Source organism: Semicossyphus pulcher, unplaced genomic scaffold (genome assembly GCF_022749685.1).
Source record: "Semicossyphus pulcher isolate SPU_LCO1_2020_fin unplaced genomic scaffold, fSemPul1.0.p SCAF_16, whole genome shotgun sequence".
In the NCBI taxonomy this organism is placed as follows: Eukaryota; Metazoa; Chordata; class Actinopteri; order Labriformes; family Labridae; genus Semicossyphus; species Semicossyphus pulcher.
Genome location: NW_027211670.1, coordinates 29,366,721 through 29,374,328, shown reverse-complemented (window position 1 = coordinate 29,374,328; position 7,608 = coordinate 29,366,721).

Sequence of the window (7,608 nt, the reverse complement as noted above, 5' to 3'; positions counted from 1 at the left end):
GTTAACTGATTCCATCGTTAACTGATTTCATCGTTAACTGATTTCATCTTCATTTAACTGATTTCATCGTTAACTGATTTCATCTTCATTTAACTGATTTCATCGTTAACTGATTTCATCGTTAACTGATTTCATCGTTAACTGATTTCATCTTCATTTAACTGATTTCATTTTCATTCTTCATTTAACTGATTTCATCGTTAACTGATTTCATCTTCATTTAACTGATTTCATCGTTAACTGATTTCATCTTCATTTAACTGATTTCATCGTTAACTGATTTCATCTTCATTTAATTGATTTCATCGTTAACTGATTTCATCGTTAAATGATTTCATCGTTAACTGATTTCATCGTTAACTGATTTCATCTTCATTTAACTGATTTCATCGTTAACTGATTTCATCGTTAACTGATTCCATCGTTAACTGATTTCATCGTTAACTGATTTCATCTTCATTTAACTGATTTCATCGTTAACTGATTTCATCGTTAACTGATTTCATCTTCATTTAACTGATTTCATCGTTAACTGATTTCATCTTTAACTGATTTCATCGTTAACTGATTTCATCGTTAACTGATTTCATCGTTAACTGATTTCATCTTCATTTAACTGATTTCATCGTTAACTGATTTCATCGTTAACTGATTTCATCGTTAACTGATTTCATCTTCATTTAACTGATTTCATCGTTAACTGATTTCATCGTTAACTGATTTCATCTTCATTTAACTGATTTCATCTTTAACTGATTTCATCGTTAACTGATTTCATCTTCATTTAACTGATTTCATCGTTAAGTGATTTCATCGTTAACTGATTTCATCGTTAACTGATTTCATCGTTAACTGATTTCATCTTCATTTAACTGATTTCATCGTTAACTGATTTCATCGTTAACTGATTTCATCGTTAACTGATTTCATCTTCATTTAACTGATTTCATCGTTAACTGATTTCATCGTTAACTGATTTCATCTTCATTTAACTGATTTCATCGTTAACTGATTTCATCGTTAACTGATTTCATCTTCATTTAACTGATTTCATCGTTAACTGATTTCATCTTCATTTAACTGATTTCATCGTTAACTGATTTCGTCTTCATTTAACTGATTTCATCGTTAACTGATTTCGTCTTCATTTAACTGATTTCATCGTTAACTGATTTCATCTTTAACTGATTTCATCGTTAACTGATTTCATCGTTAACTGATTTCATCGTTAACTGATTTCATCTTCATTTAACTGATTTCATCGTTAACTGATTTCATCGTTAACTGATTTCATCTTCATTTAACTGATTTCATTGTTAACTGATTTCATCTTCATTTAACTGATTTCATCGTTAACTGATTTCATCTTCATTTAACTGATTTCATCGTTAACTGATTTCATCTTCATTTAACTGATTTCATCGTTAACTGATTTCATCTTCATTTAATTGATTTCATCGTTAACTGATTTCATCTTCATTTAACTGATTTCATCGTTAACTGATTTCATCTTTAACTGATTTCATCGTTAACTGATTTCATCTTCATTTAACTGATTTCATCGTTAACTGATTTCATCTTCATTTAACTGATTTCATCGTTCACTGATTTCATCCTTAACTGATTTCATCTTCATTTAACTGATTTCATCGTTAACTGATTTCATCGTTAACTGATTTCATCTTCATTTAATTGATTTCATCGTTAACTGATTTCATCGTTAACTGATTTCATCTTCATTTAACTGATTTCATCGTTAACTGATTTCATCGTTAACTGATTTCATCTTCATTTAACTGATTTCATCGTTAACTGATTTCATCGTTAACTGATTTCATCGTTAACTGATTTCATCTTCATTTAACTGATTTCATCGTTAACTGATTTCATCGTTAACTGATTTCATCTTCATTTAACTGATTTCATCGTTAACTGATTTCATCGTTAACTGATTTCATCGTTAACTGATTTCATCTTCATTTAACTGATTTCATCGTTAACTGATTTCATCGTTAACTGATTTCATCTTTAACTGATTTCATCGTTAACTGATTTCATCTTCATTTAACTGATTTCATCGTTAACTGATTTCATCTTCATTTAACTGATTTCATCGTTAACTGATTTCATCGTTAACTGATTTCATCTTCATTTAACTGATTCCATCGTTAACTGATTTCATCGTTCACTGATTTCATCGTTAACTGATTTCATCTTCATTTAACTGATTTCATCATTAACTGATTTCATCGTTAACTGATTTCATCTTTAACTGATTTCATCGTTAACTGATTTCATCTTCATTTAACTGATTCCATCGTTAACTGATTTCATCGTTAACTGATTTCATCTTCATTTAACTGATTTCATCGTTAACTGATTTCATCGTTAACTGATTTCATCTTCATTTAACTGATTTCATCGTTAACTGATTTCATCTTTAACTGATTTCATCGTTAACTGATTTCATCTTCATTTAACTGATTTCATCGTTAACTGATTTCATCGTTAACTGATTTCATCTTCATTTAACTGATTCCATCGTTAACTGATTTCATCGTTAACTGATTTCATCTTCATTTAACTGATTCCATCGTTAACTGATTTCATCGTTAACTGATTTCATCGTTAACTGATTTCATCTTCATTTAACTGATTTCATCGTTAACTGATTTCATCTTCATTTAACTGATTTCATCGTTAACTGATTTCATCGTTAACTGATTTCATCTTCATTTAACTGATTTCATCGTTAACTGATTTCATCGTTAACTGATTCCATCGTTAACTGATTTCATCTTCATTTAACTGATTTCATCGTTAACTGATTTCATCTTCATTTAACTGATTCCATCGTTAACTGATTCCATCGTTAACTGATTTCATCGTTAACTGATTTCATCTTCATTTAACTGATTTCATTTTCATTCTTCATTTAACTGATTTCATCGTTAACTGATTTCATCTTCATTTAACTGATTTCATCGTTAACTGATTTCATCGTTAACTGATTTCATCGTTAACTGATTTCATCGTTAACTGATTTCATCTTTAACTGATTTCATCGTTAACTGATTTCATCTTCATTTAACTGATTTCATCGTTAACTGATTTCATCTTCATTTAATTGATTTCATCGTTAACTGATTTCATCGTTAACTGATTTCATCGTTAACTGATTTCATCTTCATTTAACTGATTTCATCGTTAACTGATTTCATCGTTAACTGATTTCATCTTCATTTAACTGATTTCATTTTCATTCTTCATTTAACTGATTTCATCGTTAACTGATTTCATCTTCATTTAATTGATTTCATCGTTAACTGATTTCATCGTTAACTGATTTCATCGTTAACTGATTTCATCTTCATTTAACTGATTTCATCGTTAACTGATTTCATCGTTAACTGATTTCATCTTCATTTAACTGATTTCATCGTTAACTGATTTCATCGTTAATTGATTTCATCGTTAACTGATTTCATTTTCATTCTTCATTTAACTGATTTCATCGTTAACTGATTTCATCGTTAACTGATTTCATCTTCATTTAACTGATTTCATTGTTAACTGATTTCATCGTTAACTGATTTCATCTTCATTTAACTGATTTCATCGTTAACTGATTTCATCGTTAACTGATTTCATCGTTAACTGATTTCATCTTCATTTAACTGATTTCATTTTCATTCTTCATTTAACTGATTTCATCGTTAACTGATTTCATCTTCATTTAATTGATTTCATCGTTAACTGATTTCATCGTTAACTGATTTCATCGTTAACTGATTTCATCTTCATTTAACTGATTTCATCGTTAACTGATTTCATCGTTAACTGATTTCATCGTTAACTGATTTCATCTTCATTTAACTGATTTCATCGTTAACTGATTTCATCGTTAACTGATTTCATCTTCATTTAACTGATTTCATCGTTAACTGATTTCATCGTTAATTGATTTCATCGTTAACTGATTTCATCTTCATTCTTCATTTAACTGATTTCATCGTTAACTGATTTCATCTTCATTTAACTGATTTCATCGTTAACTGATTTCATCGTTAACTGATTTCATCGTTAACTGATTTCATCTTCATTCTTCATTTAACTGATTTCATCTTTAACTGATTTCATCGTTAACTGATTTCATCTTCATTTAACTGATTTCATCGTTAATTGATTTCATCGTTAACTGATTTCATCGTTAACTGATTTCATCGTTAACTGATTTCATCTTCATTTAACTGATTTCATCGTTAATTGATTTCATCGTTAACTGATTTCATCGTTAATTGATTTCATCGTTAACTGATTTCATCTTCATTTAACTGATTTCATCGTTAACTGATTTCATCTTCATTCTTCATTTAACTGATTTCATCTTTAACTGATTTCATCGTTAACTGATTTCATCTTCATTTAACTGATTTCATCGTTAATTGATTTCATCGTTAACTGATTTCATCGTTAACTGATTTCATCTTCATTTAACTGATTTCATCGTTAACTGATTTCATCGTTAACTGATTTCATCTTTAACTGATTTCATCTTCATTTAACTGATTTCATCGTTAACTGATTTCATCGTTAACTGATTTCATCGTTAACTGATTTCATCTTCATTTAACTGATTTCATCTTCATTTAACTGATTTCATCGTTAACTGATTTCATCGTTAACTGATTTCATCTTCATTTAATTGATTTCATCGTTAACTGATTTCATCGTTAACTGATTTCATCGTTAACTGATTTCATCTTCATTTAACTGATTTCATCGTTAACTGATTTCATCGTTAACTGATTTCATCGTTAACTGATTTCATCTTCATTTAACTGATTTCATCGTTAACTGATTTCATCGTTAACTGATTTCATCTTCATTTAACTGATTTCATCGTTAACTGATTTCATCGTTAATTGATTTCATCGTTAACTGATTTCATTTTCATTCTTCATTTAACTGATTTCATCGTTAACTGATTTCATCGTTAACTGATTTCATCTTCATTTAACTGATTTCATCGTTAACTGATTTCATCGTTAATTGATTTCATCGTTAATTGATTTCATCTTCATTCTTCATTTAACTGATTTCATCGTTAACTGATTTCATCTTCATTTAACTGATTTCATCGTTAACTGATTTCATCGTTAACTGATTTCATCGTTAACTGATTTCATCTTCATTTAACTGATTTCATCGTTAACTGATTTCATCTTCATTCTTCATTTAACTGATTTCATCTTTAACTGATTTCATCGTTAACTGATTTCATCTTCATTTAACTGATTTCATCGTTAATTGATTTCATCGTTAACTGATTTCATCGTTAACTGATTTCATCTTCATTTAACTGATTTCATCGTTAACTGATTTCATCGTTAACTGATTTCATCTTCATTTAACTGATTTCATCGTTAATTGATTTCATCGTTAACTGATTTCATCTTTAACTGATTTCATCTTCATTTAACTGATTTCATCGTTAACTGATTTCATCGTTAACTGATTTCATCGTTAACTGATTTCATCTTCATTTAACTGATTTCATTGTTAACTGATTTCATCGTTAACTGATTTCATCTTCATTTAACTGATTTCATCGTTAACTGATTTCATCGTTAACTGATTTCATCGTTAACTGATTTCATCGTTAACTGATTTCATCGTTAACTGATTTCATCTTCATTTAACTGATTTCATCGTTAACTGATTTCATCGTTAACTGATTTCATCTTCATTTAACTGATTTCATCGTTAACTGATTTCATCGTTAATTGATTTCATCGTTAACTGATTTCATTTTCATTCTTCATTTAACTGATTTCATCGTTAACTGATTTCATCGTTAACTGATTTCATCTTCATTTAACTGATTTCATCGTTAACTGATTTCATCGTTAATTGATTTCATCGTTAACTGATTTCATCTTCATTCTTCATTTAACTGATTTCATCGTTAACTGATTTCATCTTCATTTAACTGATTTCATCGTTAACTGATTTCATCGTTAACTGATTTCATCGTTAACTGATTTCATCTTCATTTAACTGATTTCATCGTTAACTGATTTCATCTTCATTCTTCATTTAACTGATTTCATCTTTAACTGATTTCATCGTTAACTGATTTCATCTTCATTTAACTGATTTCATCGTTAATTGATTTCATCGTTAACTGATTTCATCGTTAACTGATTTCATCTTCATTTAACTGATTTCATCGTTAACTGATTTCATCGTTAACTGATTTCATCTTTAACTGATTTCATCTTCATTTAACTGATTTCATCGTTAACTGATTTCATCGTTAACTGATTTCATCTTCATTTAACTGATTTCATCGTTAACTGATTTCATCGTTAACTGATTTCATCGTTAACTGATTTCATCTTTAACTGATTTCATCGTTAACTGATTTCATCTTCATTTAACTGATTTCATCGTTAACTGATTTCATCTTCATTTAATTGATTTCATCGTTAACTGATTTCATCGTTAACTGATTTCATCGTTAACTGATTTCATCTTCATTTAACTGATTTCATCGTTAACTGATTTCATCGTTAACTGATTTCATCTTCATTTAACTGATTTCATTTTCATTCTTCATTTAACTGATTTCATCGTTAACTGATTTCATCTTCATTTAATTGATTTCATCGTTAACTGATTTCATCGTTAACTGATTTCATCGTTAACTGATTTCATCTTCATTTAACTGATTTCATCGTTAACTGATTTCATCGTTAACTGATTTCATCGTTAACTGATTTCATCTTCATTTAACTGATTTCATCGTTAACTGATTTCATCGTTAACTGATTTCATCTTCATTTAACTGATTTCATCGTTAACTGATTTCATCGTTAATTGATTTCATCGTTAACTGATTTCATTTTCATTCTTCATTTAACTGATTTCATCGTTAACTGATTTCATCGTTAACTGATTTCATCTTCATTTAACTGATTTCATCGTTAACTGATTTCATCGTTAATTGATTTCATCGTTAACTGATTTCATCTTCATTCTTCATTTAACTGATTTCATCGTTAACTGATTTCATCTTCATTTAACTGATTTCATCGTTAACTGATTTCATCGTTAACTGATTTCATCGTTAACTGATTTCATCTTCATTTAACTGATTTCATCGTTAACTGATTTCATCTTCATTCTTCATTTAACTGATTTCATCGTTAACTGATTTCATCGTTAACTGATTTCATCTTCATTTAACTGATTTCATCGTTAATTGATTTCATCGTTAACTGATTTCATCGTTAACTGATTTCATCTTCATTTAACTGATTTCATCGTTAACTGATTTCATCGTTAACTGATTTCATCTTTAACTGATTTCATCTTCATTTAACTGATTTCATCGTTAACTGATTTCATCGTTAACTGATTTCATCGTTAACTGATTTCATCTTCATTTAACTGATTTCATCTTCATTTAACTGATTTCATCGTTAACTGATTTCATCGTTAACTGATTTCATCTTCATTTAATTGATTTCATCGTTAACTGATTTCATCGTTAACTGATTTCATCGTTAACTGATTTCATCTTCATTTAACTGATTTCATCGT